The sequence below is a fragment of the Cupressus sempervirens genome, chromosome 9 (genome assembly GCF_028749045.1).
Source record: "Cupressus sempervirens isolate cs-2001-9-10 chromosome 9, ASM2874904v1, whole genome shotgun sequence".
In the NCBI taxonomy this organism is placed as follows: Eukaryota; Viridiplantae; Streptophyta; class Pinopsida; order Cupressales; family Cupressaceae; genus Cupressus; species Cupressus sempervirens.
Genome location: NC_143126.1, coordinates 470,547,923 through 470,570,365, shown reverse-complemented (window position 1 = coordinate 470,570,365; position 22,443 = coordinate 470,547,923). Strand labels below are relative to the sequence as shown.

General features: G+C 32.0%; 1 protein-coding gene across 1 annotated transcript in view; it reads right to left on the bottom strand.

The window, feature by feature from the left end:
* LOC149539354 (G-type lectin S-receptor-like serine/threonine-protein kinase At2g19130) overlaps positions 1-22,443 on the bottom strand; it is an 89,530-nt gene that overhangs the window by 2,183 nt on the left and 64,904 nt on the right. The window lies entirely within an intron of this gene.

Here is a 22,443-nt window from a genome sequence, read left to right as displayed (position 1 = left end):
ATATCATATATCTTTTGAAAGATATATAAATATTTTTAAAGTCTAAAACATTAGTCATTTTTAAAATAATGTTAAAGATTCTTTTTTCAAAATATTTAAAGATGACTAGTCTCTTGATTGTATAAATTGGGTAGGATTGAAGCTAATAAAGAAATGAAAAAAAATTGTTAGAAAATGTTTCAAAATATTTCAAAATAAAAAATATTAAACATGCTTGATTTTGTTAAAGTACCTAAAATAGTAAACAAGAAAATTCTTAAACCATAGCAAAACCCTTTCTCCACAAATTCTACTTTTCCTACATCTAAAAAATAAATGGGCATAATTTTTTTTACCAAACCTTTGCACTATATACAATTATTTATAATGACCATTAAAATAGGGATTTTTTTTGTGAATTACTCCTAACCTACATTAAATATTACTGTAATAAATATGTTAAAAATTATATGTTATTAATTATAAACTTTTCTTCTTTCTAATTGGTAAATGACCAAAGCCTTATATTATATTAAATAAGAAAAAGTGGTTACAAAATTCTCCTTTTTGACGAGCACTGATAGGAAAGAACGGAGAAAGAAAACCTCTCGTCTAGCCCGGGACCAAAGTCCTTTATTATACATATAATAAAAGGGGCATAGCCCAGTGAGAGAAGAAATCAAAACTTCATTGAAATACTTGGGTAAGCAGAACATCAAATATCCTTAATATGAAATGAACCATGGTCATCAAATAATATAAATTTATTGGGGAATAACAAGAAACCTGTCGACAGGGAAAACCAACACCAAAATCTAATACCCAAAAGGGTTAGACTTAATATTATTAATAGAATAAAAACAAGACTTGTTTAGGACATACTTGTTAGGAGATAAAAACTATCAAAATCTAAGTTTAATAAGTGAATTTTCCTGATATCAAAGGGTTATTAAAATGTATTGAATAGATTTAGTAGGCTAATTTAATAATTATCTAGTTTAGGATTTGTTTTACTTTAATTACATTCAGTTCTATACTAATTTCGAGGTTTAGCTTGATTAATAATTTATTTTTTAATAGCTTATTTTAGGATGGTATTAATTGGGAACTCCTCGTAAGCGTCAACAACCTTTTATAATTTAAGAGTATAATATTAGTAACGTGGTAATAGGAGGGAATGCCAGAACATAATGCATTTTTCATTTTTAGTTTTTAAGTATGAATGAATGAGTTTCAAGTGCGAGTATAATAGGTGAATCTTTAAGCGGTTGAATAAAGAATTAGCAAGATTTGATTTGATCGTCTTACTAGATTTGATAACCATATACATGCACAAAAGATAAAACCATTGAGAGGGTCAATCTCAATTCCTTCAAATTGGAACTAAATACTCATAAGATAATATTTAATATTAATATAAACAAAATTTACATAAGTGATCAGTAATCCATTGAGTACAAGGAAGGCCCTAAATTATACATATTCTACTTGCTGCCTATGGAAAATGCAGCAAGTTAAAACTTGATATTACTCTAAGCTATATCTAGAAAGAAACTAGTGCTATATAGCCATAACAAAGAAAACCATAAAGTACACTCATTATCCTGATTAAACTTCATGAGTCTACTTCCCAAAGACTATAATTATTTATGTGGCATCCTTGAGGGTTTTTTCCCTAGAGCCAATGGAAACTCATAGGTATTCCTAATTCTACTTGATTTATCAAAGTTGGGGAGGCAGAACTCAACAATTTCCAGGTTAAAGAAGTTCCGATTTGAGTGAATGTACACATCAAAGGCTAGCAAGTAAGTCGCTAGCTACTCCCTTGTTGGGTCTTCTTTAATGCCTCTCCAACGTAGTAGGAATTGCGTGCTTACTTCCATTCTTGGAAGAAAAGGATGTTATCTTTGATTCTTGGGAGCAATGGCGAGTTCAAAACTACATGATTGGTGAGCCATGTAGGCTTCAGAAAATGTCATTTTGAGTTTATCATCAATGCTTATAAACACTTCCTCTAAACCTACTAACCAACTCGGGTCGAATATATTGTAGCTAAGTTTAATAATGTCCCATTTCTCAAGTCTATCCCTAGCTAGACATCCTATCCATGTCCCTAGAATATCATTGTTGGTGCACCATAAAAAATTGTACTTTAATACACCTTCCCCCAAACCCTATTGACCGCTACCCTACTCATGTCATCTATGGGCCTAAGTAAAAGATTTCATCTTTTAGGTTTAACTAAACTAAGAAAGGCCATGGTTCTATTTTCAAAAGCATGATATAGGAAAATATTGGTGTCCATAGATTGGGGGGAACATAGAACCTAATTCATACGAGATGAGGAGAGTATGAAGATTAATGACTTTGACGCATATTTATAACATAACTGACAGGAAGCATCTAGAGAGTCAAGTGATGGCCCCAACTCTATGCAACTAAGTGATTATTCCTTCACTCGAGCTTGCAATTTTACTATGATGCCTATAGTCATGTTATCTTTGAGGAGAGGAATCAAATATATGGAGATATGTGAGCCAAGATTTGCACCAATAGAGATAATCATATATCCAAGTATTGAAGGAGAGTACGATGTGAGCCAATATCTTATGATAATAATCCTTTACTAGCTATGATTAAATGTTGATATTTTTTCTCCATCTATACCTTTGTTTGCTAAACTAGATCTGCTTCACTATTGTCTTCTCTAAATATATGTGAGAATCTAATTTCTTCAAATTCTTCTAGTAGTCTTATGGTTATTTCTAATCTAGAATTTAATATCCAATTTGGAGTTCTTCCTTTCCTGAGCGCATTGAAGACTATTTGTGAGTTTGCTTTGATTATGATTTTTTTAAATTTTTTTCTTAATACAAAGCTTTATTCCTTCTTTTACTACTTCTAGTTCTGTTATATTATTCGAGACTAATCCCAGTGGCTTTTCTCTTTTAACGAGCTAGTTTCCAAATTCTTCCCTAATAATACACGATATTCCCACTTTTCTGAGGTTGCCTCTAAATGCTCTGTCAAAATTTAGTTTCTTCTATCCTTTCGGTGGTGGTTCCCATTTTTTTTTTTCCTAGATGTATTGTTATTTTTCTTATATGTGAGTTTTGAATTGGTTAGATGTTTCCAATTTTTTTAATTTTCAGCATCCCACTCTGAAAAGGAGCTTCTTCTTTCAAAGTTTTCCTTAGATCACAATTTATGACTTCCACAATGTTAGCCTCAATTTTGTTGTAGAGAGATAGTGTGTTAAGTTCTTCATTCTAACAGATTAATCTCTTTCTTTCTTTCCATATCTCCCAAACTCGGATTGTTGGCGGAATGCACCAAAGCTTTCCATATACTTTATTGTCTATTTTTTTTGGACCCCCTATCAAATGGTTTTTCCATATTTCTAGTAAAGGGTCTATCAAGTTTAGTTTTGATTTGAGCCAAATCAAACATTCCGTCACAAATTTGCACTGGTAAAGAAGATGCTCTGCATTTTCCAATTCTTCTTTACAAAGAGTACATCTCGATGGTCCTTCGAATCCCATTTTCCTAATTCTATCTACAGTTAGAATTCTTTCTTGGATGGCTGCCCAGAGAAAGATACCTTCTTTAGGTAGCCTTGTTGGATCCCAATAGAGATTCATCAAGATATTTATTGCTTCCCATGTTTACAAATTTATCATTTGGTTATATCCTTCTTTTACTTCATAGTTTCCATCTTTAGAAGCTACCCAAATAAGTCTATCCTCCCTAGTAATGGGAAGATCTATAAGGATTTTTTCTAAAGTCTCTTGGTCTACCTGATTGAGACCACAATTGTCTAAGGATTTCCATTCCCAAGTTGTTTCTTCATTGGATTGGACCAATTGAATGTAAATCTTCTACCTTTGTACCCCAAATAGTGTGTAAGTGAATCTTTGCATTATAAGTTACGTCAGAGTGGTCAAGGAGGGGTAGCCATTCTAGGACTCTTCCATGAAAAGAACTTTATCACCTTTACTGATATCCCATGTCGTATATTTGGTTATAAGGGGATGACACTTCATAAAGAAATTCCACATTTCTGAACCTTTGGGAGGGTTTCTTGTTCTGAATAGTGATGAACTATCTGACGCGTTAAGATATTTGTTATATAGAATTTTCACCCATTTACTATCTCTTTCTTCATACAATCTCCATACTTGCTTTTCTCATAGAGCTTCATTTTGCCTTTCTAGATTTTTTATTCCTAGACACGCTGCTTTTTTAGGCCTGCATATTTTTTCCCATCTTATTAATGTTGCCTTCTTCTCTTCTAATCCATTCCAAAAGAAGTCTCTTAATTTCTTTTCAATTTTTTTATTTATATTCCTAGGTAGTTGTGAACATGAAATTTAATAAGTAGGTATGGTAGATAGAAAAACTTTGATTTTTGTATCTCTCCCAACTATAGTTAGCCATTTTCCTTTCTAGGCTTTTGTCTGATTGTCTATTTTTCCCAATATTCATTCCCATCCTTAATTATTTTTGTTTTCTTTTTCCAGATGTATTCCCATATATTCAAATGGTGTGCCCTTTTAAAATCCTAGTGTATTGCATATATATTTTTCTCTACCTACTGTTGTGTTTAAGAAAAAAAATTTAGATTTTTCTACATTGATTTTTTGACCTGAGGCTTTTGTGTAATTGTTTAAAATTGCTTTGAAATAGTCAGTCTCTTGCTTAGTGCTTGCTTCAAGTAGTATAGTATTATCAATGAATTGCTGATGTGTGGTGTTATCCACATTGTTGCTGACCATTATCCCTTTAATTTTATATTGAAGTTGCACTATTTTTATTGCTCTTCCCAAATATTCTTCCATGATGATGAAAAAAAAAGGGGCAGATAGGGTCTTCTTGTCAGAGCCCACTAGATATACTAAAAAACCATTTTGGAGTTCCACTAATAAGGAGAGATATTCTTCGGGTAGAGATGCATTGATAAATGATGTTTATCCATTGTTTAGAGAATCCAAAAACTTTGACTATTTTACATAGGAATCTCTAGTCTACTTTATCATAAGCTTTTTGTATGTCTAGTTTTAATAGCATACATGCTTCTTTGTTTTTGGATGCTAAATGAATTGTTTCTTGGATGATAGAAATGCCATCTAGAATAGATCTCTCGGGTACAAATCCTATTTGTTCTTCTAAAATTGACTTAGGGAGAAGTTTTTTGAGACAGTTGGCTAAAGCTTTTGAGAGAACTTTATAGATGGTATTACATAGTGTAATGGGTCTAAAATCTCTTTGTTCTTTAGTCCTATTTTTCTTTGGGATAAGAGTAAGGAAGGTATGGTTGATTTTCGCTAAGAGAGTTCCTCCATTCCTAGATACTTGCATTGCTTTCCATAAATCTTCACCTATTATTTCCCATCATTTTTTGAAGAAGAACACTTCGAATCCATCAGGCCCTGGTGATTTTCCTAAGTTAATGCTAAAGAGAGTCATTTTGATTTCTTGCAATGTAAATGGTTTATTGAGAGATTTATTATCATCAGTTGAAATTACACTGGGTATATTTTTCAATATTTGTACTTGTTCTATTCTATTAGAAGTGTCATAATTATTGAGTATATCTTTAAAATACTCTACAAAAATTTATGCTGTTGTATTTGGATTATCTATCTATTCACATTGTGTATTTTTTATTTTTTCTATATTATTGCAAGCTTTATGATGTAGGGGTATTGTTGTGAAAGAATTTCATGTTGCAATCTCCTTCTGCCAACCATTTCTCCCTAGACTTTTGCTTCCAATATACCTTTTCTTTGGCTAAAATTTTTCTGTATATTATTAAAATTGCTTCCATATTTGCTTCCAATATTATTAAAATTGCTCTTCTTGCCACCAATTTTTTATATTATTCATAAATTTTTTGTGCGTAAACTACATTTTTTCACATTTAAATGTATTTCTTCTAGAATTGGACTGTTCCTTGATTTCAATTTTAATCAAAAAATAATTTGATCTTGCCATTGGTAAAATTTCTATAGTGATTTCTCTTTCTAGATTGTTTAGCTCTCCTTTAAAGAAAAAATTGTCTAATCTTTCTAAAATGTAGCTATAATATTTTCTTCTATTATTCCATATGTACACTCCATTTTTTGTTGGAATGTCTATGAAGGAGTTTCTTTCTCTCCATTCTCTTAAGTTTTTTGTAGCTCTAATTATTGTCCAGATCCCACCTTATTTTTCATCTCTTTTTAATATTGTATTGAAATCTTCTCCAATAATAATTCTCTCATTTTGTAGTGTATTAAGAAATATACTAATCTCATTCCATACTATTAATCTATCTACTATTTGTGTGGGCCCATGTGCATTTATTACTATCATCTGGAGATTAGTTTTTGTGCAGAAACCTTGCTTCCCATCCTATTAGAATTAGAGGTCATACTTTCTAGATTGACTTTTTGGTTATTCCAAATTATTCCCAATTCTCCTAAGACTCCTTGTGATGGTTTAAATTCTTATTTCCAAGTGCCTAGTTTCTATCCTAACTCTAAGCCTTCTTCTTTGTTTAATTCTGTTTCTTGAATCAATAGGATCTTTGTGTCAAAAAGTGTTAGATTACACTTTAATAAGCATTTCTTGCTAGGGGCATTTAGGCCCCTAGCATTCCATGTGGTGATTCTCATTGATCTTGTGGAAGGTTCTCCACTTCCTACCTTGTAGAATTTCTATAATCATGGTTTGTTCCTTTTCTTCCTATTGCATCCCTAAGATCTTTTAATGATTTTATTCCTCATTTATCTTTTTTTTTTCCACAATTAGGTTTCTTCAACCCTTCTTGATTGATGGGTATGCTCATTCTCTCCAAATTTAGTTGATTCCTTACTCTTGATGTAATTTTTGATTCTTTTGTTTCCCGATCTTCTTCTATTAAGAGTTCTTTAATTAGTTGGTTGTTTATCAGTTCTTCTTCATCTTAATTTCCTTCTTCACCTTTCATCTTGCCTCTTTCTGATCTTTGCTCCCAAATGAGGTTCTCTACCACGGTTTCAAAGTCTTCCCATATTGATTATTCTTCTCTCTGATCTCCCTATTCTTCTCCTTGCTTGCTTATCTGTTCCATGTTTTTTTTTTTCTCTATGTATAATTTTTCTAATGCTACCGGCTGCAATACCTCCTTCTCACCTCTGTCTTCTACCTTTCTTATCTCTTCTTCAACTAGATCAAACATGTCCTTTCCATTTCTTGGTGTTTGCCAAAATTTGTACCTTCTTTTCTTTGATTTTTTTCCTAATAGTGACATTAATCCACTGGATTGAATCTGCTAGAGGTACATTAAAGCTCTGATCATTTATCTCTAAAGGCTCTTCTCCATCCCTTATCTAATTTTGTTCTTGAATTACTTCTTCCTTGGTTTCCCTTTCTATGTGGGCCTTTCTCTCTAACAGTTTATTGCAAAGTTTCTTCATTTTGTTCCATAATTTTTTCCTCTTACATTGAAATTAACTTTGTATTGCCTCCTTTTCATGCTTCCTTTTTTGAATTTGACCTCATGACAACCTTTCCTTTATGTTCCTTATGCCTAATATCTACTATAATGAATTGGTTTTCCAAATTATTCTGTAGGAGAAGTACCTCATGGGAGAGCATGTATAGTTTCTTAACATTGATCTATATCTCTTCTATTTCTTTCTTTCCTATACTGTAATCTATACATTTTTCTGTATTTTTCTATTGAATATTGAAAATATGTGTTTGTCCTCAATCTATGTTCTGTCCCTTCAGATCTTTTCTAGTATTTTCATTTTGATCCTCTTGAATTATCTTTGATTCCTTCAGGTCTTGGATTTTATACTCTAATATTATTTTGTCCCTATTTTCTTCTTCCTTTTCCTCACTTTTCCCCACTATTCCTTAATATTTTCTTTAGATTATTCTTGATATTTAATTTGTTAAAGTCTATTCTTATAATTTTATTAATTTCCCCTGTATATTAAGTAAAAGTTAATCTATATATAGCTCTATTTGTGATACTTTTCCTATTTGATTCACTTTGATCTACTTTTACTAAGAATCTTATCTTACTTGCTTTAAATTTATTAACTGCAAATCCTATTAAAATTCTAGAAATTGTCCTATTCTTCTTGTTATATTAATATCATTTAATTTTGATGGAATTTTTTCACATTCCATCCATTTAATTACCCATTTCTATTTATTATAGTTTTCATTAAAATTGGGTTGCCATGCTAAAAAATTATATGGTACCCTTTGTAAAAAACAATTGGATAATTATGCTAATACATTCCTAGATTTAATATCCTAACATTGCAAATACCAATATTGATTTGTATGAGGAGTTATATTACTTGCCTTTGCTCTGTGGATTCTTCCAAAATTTCATCCCAGAATTTTTCTATATTTTGTTAGGCCGTTCCAAATTGCATAGATACTGAGATCTAAGCATTCCTGCCATTTTGCTTCGCTGTATTTGTTGCTAATGATGATTGTTTTGCTATTTCCAATGTAGGCTATTTTTCTTTGGTTAGGGTTTGGAACTTTGCTTCTATTGTATGAGTCTGACTACTTCTTCTGATGGGGAGGACTGTAATTTGATACTGAGGATGTCTTTGTTGCCTTCTACCTAGGTATATCAATAGGGTTTTTTTGTATTGATGTAAGACCAATGTGGCTTCAAAGAGCCTAGAGGTATGTTATTAGGTTTTGAGATCTAAATGGGTTGAGAGGTTTGAATGTTTTGGAGTCTTTATTTTGACATTGACTATATATGATTTCTTCTCTATTGTTATATTTGGTGGTTTCGAAAAAAAAACCTTTTGATTCTTCCATTGTTAATCGAGTCCTTTGGTCTTGGTATATCTTTTTGAAATCTATTTTTTTATATCATACTTTCTACTATTTCTATTTTGGGCTATCTTCCACTCATATTCATCATTTTTATTATGTTGTTTTTGAATGGTTGTATTTCATTTTATGTGAAGCCTGATTAGGGTTTTCAAACCAAATATCCTTTCTGGTGGTTTGATGATTTGTCATTTTTTCCGTACCACAGAGAGTACCTCAAATTTTTTTTTGACAGGTAGCCTGCTCCCTCCTATTGTTTGGTGTTTGTTGGCGCTGTAGGTTAAGGAAGGCCTACATTTTGAATTCATCATTTTTCTTGCAATTTTTAGATTTTTTGTCATTTTCACTATTTTCACTAGGCAAAGCTTTTTCTTTAACATAGCTGACAATTATAGAATATACTTTTAATCTATGTAAACAAATACAATTTATCTAATATATCAAATTGTATTTTAAACTTGATCAACAATATTAGATTTATTTTTATTTAAACAAAATCTACATCATAATATTATTATAAAATTACTCATTAATAATCAAATTATTAAATAATTTAATAATCCGAGAATTGACTTCAAATATCTAGAAACTAGATAAAAAATTATATTAAGCTATTAAAAATGAAAGTGACTTTATATTTATATAAGTCAATTAATTTAATTTTTTTTTAAAATTATAATCACAACTAGATATTTTTAGATAAAGACAAATTAAGCATTAAATATTAGTCGAAGCTTCATGGTGTAATGTTGTGAGCAACACAAGGTTCAATTGAAGGAATATTATAGTACATGTTTCCATTAAATAGCGAGACAAATTCCCTTGTTCCTAAACTTTGAGATCATTTCTCATCCACAAAAAGATCTAATAAATGTGGTCATATAATATAAGTATTCCTCAGATGGTTTGCAATCTTGATGTTTAAACTACAAATTTACTATGGAAATTTTGATTTTTTTTCATAACTTAGTTGTCATAAAAAGATTTGAATGTTTAAAATAAGAAAAAGATTGAATTTAATACTATTTAATTATGTAGAAATCAAATTTCTATTGGCAAAACTTTAGAGTTAGATCATCCTTCTACTTACTTGATGACCATGGAGCTTTAGAAACTACAAACATGATACCAAAATTAACTATAGAGATGTGAGGATAAGTAGTCTTCATCACGCTATAGTTGCACCCAATTTCTTGCCCAATTTCCCATAGTTGGTGTTGAAAATAATCAAGACTTGTTAAGTTACTGAGAGGGGAGGGGTGAATAAGTAACTTCAAAACTTTTCATTAATTCAGCAATTGACAATATAAATCATTCACCATTGATTCATCTACTTTACTACATGCATAAGAAACTGAAAGATAAACATTCATAACACATGGAACATAGAATTTTGGTGACCCAAAAACCTTCCAAGTAGAAAGTAAAACTAGGGTTGGGAGGATAACTAGAAAACTTCACTACTGCACCATAAAGTTAGCTAGTTAAGGCTTACATTGCCCATTTCTGGTGATCTGCCTTGTTAGGAGCAAATGGGACTGCTAGGTCCACCTTGTTAGAGGATTTACAAACATACAATGAAGCATGCAATCTATTAGGAGATGCATACAAAGACTGTTAAGTCTACCCTATTAAAGGATTTAGGACCGATTCACCTATTAGGATAAAATAAGGAATCTTACGTACAACTTTGATTGTTGATTAGATCCTTGAAGCACTGATCACCTCATGTAATAGATATAACTTTACTTCTCCTATATTGACCTTGCTGAATTCCTTGTATTGCTACTGATACATATTCCCATGCAATTCTTACAATCTTACATACATTTAATATTTCGATTATATGTTGGTATGATATAATACATCATATATATATATATATATATATACATATATATATATATATATACATATATATATATACATATATATATATATATATACATATATATATATATATATACATATATATATATATATATACATATATATATATATATATATACATATATATATATACATACATATATATATATATATACATACATACATATATATATATATATATACATACATACATACATACATAGATATATATATACATACATACATATATATATATGTATGTATATATATATATGTATGTATATATATATATATATATATATATGTATATATATATGTATGTATATATATATATATGTATATATGTATATATATATATATGTATGTATATATGTATGTATGTATATATATATGTATATATACACACACACACATATATATATATATATACACACATATATACATATATATATACACACCAGTCCAATTTATACAAATACAAGGTCAGTGAAAACACAAGTGAACAAAACATTACTAAGTCAGCCCAATAGAAGACAACTCAGGTTTTGTAAGCTGACTCAGTGACCTTCTGACACTCGATTTCCACTACATTACTTGGCATTTTCATGCACTTGGTAGAAGTAGAGGCTTGAACCATACTAATCACACAATGTAGCTTCAAACTTAGTGACCATTGGAGATTCGGTAGATATAGTGTCACTTGGTAGATACTAAATACTATGTTTACCTTGCTGCACTTAGTAAACATTACTTCTTCCATCACTTGGTTTACACTAAATTTTCATCACATAGACTAATTTCTCGGTAGACATTGTGAAGCTCAATAGGAACTACACTTCTTGGTGATAACTATTGAACTTCACACTGTCTATATTCACCCAGTAGCTTCTGAAATGCTCAGTGTAAACTGCAAAACTTAGTTAACACTAAAATGCTTGGTATGTTCACATAATTGAATAACTGTTTCACTATTGGCAAATATAACTTAATGCCAACAATCTCCTTCTTTGGAATTGGTGACAAAAACAATTATAGACCAAGACTTATGTACACAAACTAACATACAGAATTTTGATTTTTCAAAATTTATCTTTGTAAAGTTGTTGTATATACATCTACATATGTTTCCCTCATACATAACACATGATGTATATACACATATGCACATAGTCATCCCATATATTCTGTATACATATCTCTAATCTTGATACAATCTCTCCTTTACTCTATTTTTCCCCCCTTTCTCTATAATATCTCCCCCTTTTTGACAATAATGCCAAAGGGCTATACAAGCTATTTACATAGTAACACCAAAATGAGAGAGAAAATCTAAACATACCTTTAGAATAAGAGCAAGTGTCTTATCCCAATTATCTTGCAAAATTTTGCATGTGTGGAGAGCTATCTAAACTTCTACTAACAGCTGTATCAAGTGGTCTACCATTGAGAATTTGTTATCCTCGACCAATGTTTTAGAATGTGCAATCTATTTATCCATTGTGTCCATGATTGGAAAGATCATGTTTTGTAGATCTATTAGTATAGATCATATCATTGCCTCTTCTCTTAGAATTTTTGCGTACATATCTGCAAGATACCTCACCTTGATGTGATGTGTTAAGCTTGAGCTGGGGTCAAGCTGCAATCTTTGTGCATTGGCTTTCATATCCTCATCAATTTTATTCAATTTCTCCTTAACTTCATTAGTAAAGTCGGTAACATCACATTAGTAAAAGAATTTTCAATACTTACCAAAATTGTAGAAAATTCTACCTATTTATTGCAATGTGCTGAGCAATGTGCTCAAGCACCTTATTATCAAACTTCCTTTCTACCTTCTTAATCAATTTCTCCTACTTGGTAGAATATTCATTGAATTTTTGTACTGCCTCCTCTAGCTATAGAAAAATATGTTGAGTGGAATATACATCAACACCTATGGCTTCAAAATGATATTTTTTGCATTCTCAATAATCCTATATTCCCTATCTCATTCTGCTCTCAACTGCTTTTGCCTAGCATTCTCTTCCAAGAGTTGACTGACCAGTCTCATTTCATCAACTATGACAGAGTCAAAATCTAACTTGGGAATCTCTATCTCACTATCCAAATCAATATCTTCTTCAATTTTCTTACCAGCAATCTAAAGTTTTATAGGTTTCTTGTGTTCTACTTCTGGCATTGCTGACTTAAACTTAGGAACATAAACAATTGTTGAGATAGTAGGGCTTGTAGTAAAAATTGGAATAAGACTAATTGAAGAGATGCTAAGAGGAGTGCTAACCAAATAAAAAATTGAAACACTTCCAAAAATTGATGGAGCAATCAGTGGAATACTTACAGAAGTATTTACAATAGAAGAACTATCTGGAACAAAAGTAGGTGCAATTAAAACTATCGTAAACAAAATTGTAGAACTGGATGAAGAACTTACTATACAAGCTGATGAAGCTACTGAAATAGCTGACTCGATAGTTGAAGAATATATATATAGCTTGGGAGATGAAGTGTTTGACATGTCCATTGATGTTACCTAGAGCTGGGAGGTAGCAAGGGATGATTGAGCTGCTGATGTAGCATGTGCTCACAATCATGTTTGCTAAAACTACCTTCACAAAAGTTATGGCAGATTTTAGTGGAGAGTGAGGAAGGGATGCAATTACCTCTACTAAAATCCTCATAGGATCTTCTTCTTCCTACTTGTCCTCCTCCTTAGCTTCTTCGTCCTTTTCTTCTTTCCTATCATTCATCATATCTTGCATATCTTCAACTGTGACTATGATTGAAGGAGTATTATCATCTTCATCATCCTCTTCTTTGTCCCTTTCATCATCCTTGATCTCCATTGGATCCTCAACTGGCTTATTGAGATGATAAACATCTCTCCAAACATCAGTGGCATTCTTGACAACTAATTCCACATTCTTCATTAGTATAAGGCATGTGTTGAACTTGAGGATCATCCTATTCCCATGTTCCTTCAATGCCTTTTACACCTCTACCTCTGTCAGATTGGGCACCAACTATTTTACAGTTTGTCCAAATATATATTTGATAGTTTGGATGGTGTTATCCCATCTAACTTTGATCTTGTCAAGAAGTACTACAAGCACTTATTGAGCAAATTATTCCAAAGAGAACTTCCAAGTTCCCAACTTCTCCATTATCAAGTCCTCAATCTCCTTTTGTTCTGCAAGAGTCCTTGTCTCATACTTCACTGCTTTGAAGTTGTTTATACTTGCTCAAATACTTAACTATTTTAACCTCTCTTCATATGTGGGTGGAGGTCGGTAAAACTCAACTTCATTTTCATCCTTTGTACCTTTCTTCTTGGATCTCTTGGTGAATACAACAGTAGAGGGTTTTGGAGGCTTGGTGATGATCACCTTGCCTTTCTTTCTAACTAGCTACTCCTCTCTTTTTTATTCTTCCTCTACATCATCAGGCCCTTCTTCATCTTCTCCCTTACCTTGGGTAATCATAAGAGGTCCTTCTGTAGTTTTAAACTTAGCCACCCTCTTCTTATCTCTACTAAGAGCTTGAGGGATTTCAATGCCTAGCTCTATTCTGCTCCTAGCTTCTTCATATGTTCCAAAGACTAGAAGCTTTGGATCAACTAGCTCATTGACTAGGGCTTCAATCATGTCCCTAGTTTCATCAATGTTAACCTCATATGGAAGAGGTTTTACCCATGCCATTCTTGGTCTGACTGCCTATATGTACACTCTATCATAGTCAACCATAAAACAAATATCATCTTTGTAGTCATCAACAAGCTTGGGGGGAATCTTGAACTTGTTGTTCATCTTTTCCTTGAACACTTCAAAATAATTGTCCATTACTCTTTCAAAAATATTACCCATCTCTACTATGAACTCATTGATTTGATATAGAATTGGGGTATCCTTCCTCTATATAATAGAACCTTTAGATGGAAAGAATTTTTGGACATAAAAGAAGAGACATGATAGAAATGAACCAAATTTGTAGGGTTTATTTTTGGAAGTCCTGATGTTGTCCATGTTCTTGTTCAGTTGCTTTAATAGCAAATCTAACAAGTCAAACTCAAGTTTTTTCTTTACAACCTTATAAGCTAAATATACAACCTCACATGGCATGTTGTTTAACCGATTAGAGCTATAAAATTTATGCACAATGATGTGAATGCCAAACCTAAGTTGTACATCAGTCACATTGTTGATTTTCAAACCTCTGTCATCCCACTTGGCTAGAGTTTTCTTCTAGAGTACTTCCCGACCTAGGGTTTATTTGGTTTTTACTTTACTGAGCATGGAAGACCCGTGATCTTGTGAATCATCTTTTTTGTGATGAAAATGGGTTATTTTAACCACAATTGCCCCTTGTGCACTCAGCTCACTATATACCTTATCCACTTAACTTGAAAATTCCTTGGCAAGTGCAGGATGTGAGTTAACCCTTTGGTTTCTAGGTGTTTGTGTTGTAGTTTTAAAGACCCATCTACACACATTTCTACTAGGGTACTATGCATCTCAAGAGTTCATAATTCTTGCACAATGCATTTAAAATGAGTGTGAATATTGTTAATTAGGAGTACCTTGGGAGGAATCTAATACTGAGCTCCATGTGGGTCAAAAGATTCTGTAATAGCTAGAACAAGCTTAAAGTTAGGTGCCTTCCACTACACACCCTTGACCAACATCTTGGAACCCTTATTGGCTTTGCTGCTACTACAGCTTCCAGATGCCATCACCACTATGTAAATGAAAGATTTCCTCGAAGATCTTGTTGCAAATTTTCTCAAAAACACTTAGAAGCTCTTCAAATTGCTCTACTCTGTGAATGTTGTAGTTGCGGTGAAGAATGAAATTGAATTTTGCCCTTTTTGTTAAAAATTTTCCATTAATGCTCGATGTAATAATGACATAGTGCATGACAGACTGTCATCCACTGTATAAACTTGGTAAAGGTTTGTAACTTGGTAAATGAACCAAACTCCATTACTCCTAACCTGACTTAGTAGAGTATATAACCAACCTTGATCGGTAGAGTCTTAATCTAGCTTGGTGAAAGTTGAATTCCTATGATCCCTTTGTATCTGAAATACTAATTGGATCTTTTTCTTCCTCTCATTGGAACTGCTTATGATATTGCCTTTGTGAGCATAGTTCTAGTTCTTTCTTATGAAATTAGTTTTGAGATGATGCAGACACTCACTTCTTGAGTGGCTACACTATCATGATTTGACCTTGTTTCCCCAGTAGATTAAGGAATTCACAACTGCCTCTTCTCTTTCCTAATGTTGTCTTCTCTAGCTTTCTTTTCATCCTCAACTTTCCTATATTCATGTAGCTTTTAGCTATATGAACAAGTTCAGTACATTTATAACATCTTATGGTAGTATACCTCTTTCTTAAGTGATTCCTTGCACAATTTATGCCAATGTGTCCATATTATCCACAATAATGACATTTGCACCAAGTATTGTAGTCCCAACAAAATATATCCTTTACAAGTTGTTCAGCTAGATTGAATGGTTTTGATCTACACTCAGATGCCTTGTGACCTTGGTTCTTACATTTATGACACTTACCTTCAAATTTTGGTTTCTCCTTGCCTTCATTAGCCTTGTGACCATGCTAATTGCAGTTCTAGCACTTTCCATTGAATTTTTCCTTCCCATTGCTTCAACATTTGTGATGCAAAGAAAAACACAATAGAAGAAAACACAATAGTAACCAGCACCAAAAAGAGAAAGATAATAAAATTCTTCTATTTTATTTATCAAATGAATAGTACTTACAGTGGCTCTCCTACAATTTCTTCTCCCTATAACTTTGTATCCAGAAACTTTGTTCTCAAACTTGACCTAAACCTAAACTTAAAAACTCTATTTATACTTGCTAAGACAATCTATGAATCATTCTAGATTATTACAAAATAAAAAATTCTATACTTGCTAAGATGGTCTATGGAACATTCTAGATTATTACAAAATAGAAAATTCTAGATCAATATAGAATAGGGGAGAATGACCCCACAAGGGTCTGAAAAAATCCCAAGAATAGATCTTATCATAATGAAAAAATCAAGATAAAATTTCTCAAGTCGGCTCATGCATAAAACTTGACCTAAATACTTAATGTGGTTGCTCATGCACCAATTTTTTTGATGTGTGACCTCTCTTCCCACAGTGACTACAAGTAGGTTTCTAATTTCTTTTGGCACCTTGCTTGGAAGATTCACCTTCTTCCTCATATCCAAGTCCTGCTTTACCTTTTTGCCTATGAAGATTATGCTCATTTTGTAGATTCAATTGATTCATGTCTACTTGGGATTTCATCATTCTCTCATTGACTTGTTTTTTACTATTTAGGTAATTCTTCAATCTTTCATTGATTTTCTTTTTAGATCTCAGCTCATTCCTTGTTCTTTCATTGATTTATCTTTCAAAATTTAGATCATTCCTTATTCTTTCATTTTTTGTTTTGAGAATCCTAATTTCTTTATTTTCTTCAGAGATTTGATCAATAAGGTCTTCATTCTGAAGGGATTGATTTTGATCTTCATTGCTTCTTGCCTCTAAGTCTTCTTTTTCCTTATTTCTTTGTTCTAATATCTCACAGTCTTATTGATTGAATTTCCTATTCTCTTTTGAGTTTCCTTATATCTTCTTCCAATGATCCATTCTTTTCTAGAAGTTCTTTGATTGGATTGTTTGCTTCATCTGAACTGCTTGAAGGGAAAATGTCTTCAATCTTTTCTTCAACATACTAAAGGTCATTCATCTGATTTGCAAGTTCCTTCCTTCTTTTTAAGGATTGAGAAAGATACTCATTTCCTTCTTTGATTTGAACCATGACCATTTCCAAATCTATCTTTTCATTTTCAATTGCTTTGTCAAGTCTGAATATGTCCATTGTCCTTTGATCTTTTCTCAAGTTGTTAAACTTTATCCTGAGAACCACAAAGCTCTGATACTAATTCTTGGAAATAATCAAGACTTGCTAAGTTACTGAGAGGGGAGGGGTGAATCAATAACCTCAAAATTTTTCATTAATTCAACAATTGACAATATAAATCATTCACCATTGATTCATCTACTTTACTGCATGCATAAGAAATTGAAAGATAAACATTCATAACACATGGAACATAGAATTTTGGTGACCTAGTAACCTTCCAAGTAGAAAGTAAAATTGGGGTGGGGATGATACCCACAAAACTTCACTACTATAGCATAAAGTTAGTCAGTTAAGGCTTACATTGACCACTTTTGGTGATCTACCCTGTTAGGAGCAAATAGGGCTGCTAGGTCCCCCTTGTTAGAGGATTTACAAACATACAATGAAGTATGCACTTTGTTAGGAGATTTATACAAAGACTATTAAGTCTACCCTGTTAAAGGATTTAGGAATGATTCACCTATTAGGATGAAACATGGGATCTTACTTACAACTTTAATTTCTAATTAGATCCTTGAAGCACTGATCACCTCATGTGATAGATATAACTTTGCTACCCTTGTATTGACCTTGTTGAATTCCTTGTACTACTCTTGATACACATTAGCATGCACTTCTTAAAATCTTACATACATTTATTATTTTGATTATATATATTGGTATGATACGATACATCACACACACACACACACACACACACACACACACACACACACACACACACACCATTCCAATTTATACAAATATAAGGTTGGCCAAAACACAAGTGAACAAAACATTACCAATTCAACCCAATAGAAGACAACTCGAGTTTTTTAAGTTGACTCCGTGACCTTTTGACACTCAACATCCACTACATTACTCGAGATCATCATGCACTCGGTAGAAGTAGAGGCTTGGTCCATACTAATCACATAACGTAGCTTCAAACTCAGTGACCATTGGAGACTTGGTAGATATAGTGTCACTTGGTAGATAATAAATACTGTGTCTACCTTGCTGCACTTGGCAAACATTACTTCTTCCATCACTCAGTTTACACTGAATTTTCATCACACAGACTAATTTCTCGATAGACGCTCCGAAGCTCGGTAATAGCTACACTGCTCAATGATAACTGTTGAACTTCACATTGTCTATATTCACTCAGTAGCTTCTGAATGCTTGATGTAAACTACAAAACTCAGTTAACACTAGAATGCTTGGTAGGTTCACAAAATTTAATAAGTGTTGTCACTAATGGAAAATATAACTTAATGCCAACAAGTTGGTTGCACTCAGTGATGTAGTAATGCACATGCTTTATGTAGGGCTTTTCAAGGGGCATAAATTTGTCCTCTAGAACAAAACTTTCAAGATGTTTAAGCATCTAAAGATTAGAATTCTCTATGTAGAGAAAATATATAGAAATCATTAAGACTTATTACTCCTACTTAGAGGTTGTTTATAACAAAAGTTTAACAATAATTACTATGTAACTGAGTTGATTCCATTTAAGGAAGAAATATAGAATTCATGATGCTTTATCAATTATCACATTTAAATATTCCACTGTGAAACATTCAGTCAAATTAGACAAAATGAAAAAGCTCACCAGTTATTTTCTAAAAAGATGGGTCGAAGGATAAAATTTCTATAGAAGCTAGTGGTTTTTGTCTCTATGTAGATTTACCAAGAAATCAAAACTCTAAATGGATCCTTAGTCAAGGATCTTGAGTTCAGAGGAATAATAAAATATGTCGCTTATAATAATAGCTTCTACTTATAGTGGTAATAGGAAGAATAAAACATCTCATTTCACAACAAGAGGCAAGCCTCCTACAATCAAATTGAATACGCCAATAAATGAATCCCCAAGCAGGGTCACTCTCAAGAGCACACTATCTAGAATATAATTGTAGTTGGGGCCTTCAATCTGCTCATTATTATAAGATTTATAAATTATTCAAATTTTCATATAATTTGTTTAATCTAATTTTCAGAAATTTTTTTATTACTTAAAACCTAGTTTGGTACACCATGATCTTATACATATTCTAATACTTTGTGGGACACATTCTCTTATTTCTTTCTTTATGCTTGTTATTTTTGGAAAATTTTACCCTATTTTTGGTTTAGTGGTTGTATGTAGGCCCAAGACTGGTTCTATGAAGTTTCTTTCTATTAAATATTTTTGATGGTTAAGGGTTCTAGGTCCCTTCAAATCCTATTTTCCTATAATGAAAAATAAACAATTCAATAATAGAAAATAAAAATAAAAAATATTATTGAACTATAAATTCAATATCAATACGTTTTTGTAGCACCATTTCATTTACCATGACTTGTCTTTCTTCATTTATTTTCTATAATATTGGAATCAATAATCTGACATTCTCATTATATACAACTTCAAAATCATTTTTGCTCAATAGATTCTACATCCTAAATTTTTCAATTGATAATTCTATGATAACTCCACTGTATAAAAAATATATATTTATTGTTTCTTATATTAGTTTTATTTTTCATACATGCAACATTAATAATATGCAAGCATGTGCATAATCATATAATATTTCTCACAATATATATGAACTAATAATTATTTCATATAGATGTGAAAGCTGGAGAATCAAATTACTAAATTGATATTGCATTTAATAAAAAAAATACTAAAATATAAAGAGTAAATAAAAACTAGCAATGATCTACATTATATCGCACTATGGCTCACAAAGCCTTTGATGTTAATATTGAACTTCTTAAAATTATTTTTGGAAATAGTTCCTACATACCAACAAACAAATTGCACTAATTTCTAATTTTTTAACCTAGTCTCAATCCATGGAGGAAACTTCCTAGTTAAGCACACTGAAGATGGAGTAGTACAGGGATGGATGACATTTGGGGAAGTCCCAGTGCTTCACCTGAGTAAGAATCACCTAGATCTAATGAGTGGTAATTTTTCTATTTATTCTAATGAGGGATGGATTCATGTTGAATCACTACTCATGAAATATGGATCAAAGAGTTTGACTCAAAAACTACATAGTTAAATCTTGATAGAAATATCAGAACTAAAACCATCCAAATTATGCAATAATCTAAGGATCTATTTGGTTCATGGAATTAAAAAAACTCAGATTTCTACAAACCTTGGTTAAGATGAATCACGGTTTTGCAAATATCCATTCCAATTTTTGAGATTTTACTTAAACTGTTTGTTTCACTCAGAAGATGGATGTGAGGAAATATTTTTATGCTTAAGCTTGGAGTTGAAGGCAAATTCAAAAAGTAGTCAAATCTACTGTTTATACACTCATTAAAAAACATAATCGGGTTTTGATTTTTCAATTTCTATTTGCTAGTAGAAAGTTGGAAAACTTGGTTTTGAGGAAAAATTAGAAGTCTAGTATGCTAATTCCATTTTGCCAACTTTCAAACAAATGCAAAAAATTTCAAATCTAGATTTTGAAAAAGCCAATTCCTGTCACCTTCCAAGAACCAAATAGACCATAAGAGAAAACTAAGATGCCCTTATGAAAAAATTGGGTTGCAAGCATAATGGGTTGAACCATGGAAGAAACTTTGTAACCAAGCATTCTCAAGTTGGAGTACTTCTAGGATGGGTGACCTTCAGGGAAGTCTAGTGTGTTCCCTCTATGAGCATAACTTAGTCCCAATGAGTGTTAAGTGTTGCATTTGTTCTCATGAGAGATGGATTTGTGTTGAATCACTACTCATGAAATATGGGTCAAACAGTTTGACTAAAAAACTACACAATTAAATCTTGATAGTAATATCATAACACAAACCATCCAACTTATGCAATATTCTAAGAGAAAACTAAGATGGCCCTATGAAGAAAAAATGGGGTTGCAAGCATAGTGGGTTTAACCATGGAGAAAACTTTGTAATTAAGTGCACTCAAGCTAGTGTAGTTCTAGGATGGGTGACCTCCTGGGTGTACACTCAAAAGATGTCACACTCTAAATCCTTCTATCCAAATGATTCCATGAGTTTGGAATGCTTGGATGCCAACTTAGAACTCCCTATCCATGACGTGCAAGAAAGTATGTTTCAAGAATAAGAAGGTTCTCAACTAAGCCTTAGAGATACTCTTCTTGCAAGTAAACCATGCAATGGGAGGTTCTAAAGATGAGACACAAGAATGAAAATTTCCACAAGGAGTTCTTCAAGGATGCAATGCAAGTATGAAGATTAATCTACATGAATATGCAAGATGGAGCTATTCTAACCAATGATGAGAATGTTACAATCCAACTATTATGCTATGTGAGCTAAATTATAGTAAAGGAAACTATGTAGAAGTTGATAAAATCCAACTTCATAGTGTGCCAAGATCACCTGCATGCAAATAGATTGCTGAAGGGAAACCAAAAAAGGAAGAGAGCAAGAGCTTAGAGCAACTCAACAAAATGAGAAGATATATTTCACAATGAGAAAATGAAATGTGATGTGTGTTTACAATGAGAGAGCCTAAATATAAAGGACTCAAGGAATCTTCTAGAACAAGCTAGAAGATGCTAAAAGATAAGTGAGACAACTAATCCACATAAGCTGGAGAGTTCTCGAACAAGGTGAGAGGATAAGTATGACTTAGATAGGAAAAAACTCCCATGTTGTCAACAACTCATCACAAACTCCTAGATGACAACTAAAGTCTAAATGCATTTATCTAAGTAAACTTAAGTAAATGGAATAAATAATTAAAAAATTAATTATTTACTCTAACAAACTAAACTATCATGTTACTATGCTAAAATTCCATGGATGATAGAATGAGACAAGATATGAGAAGTTATCCACAAAA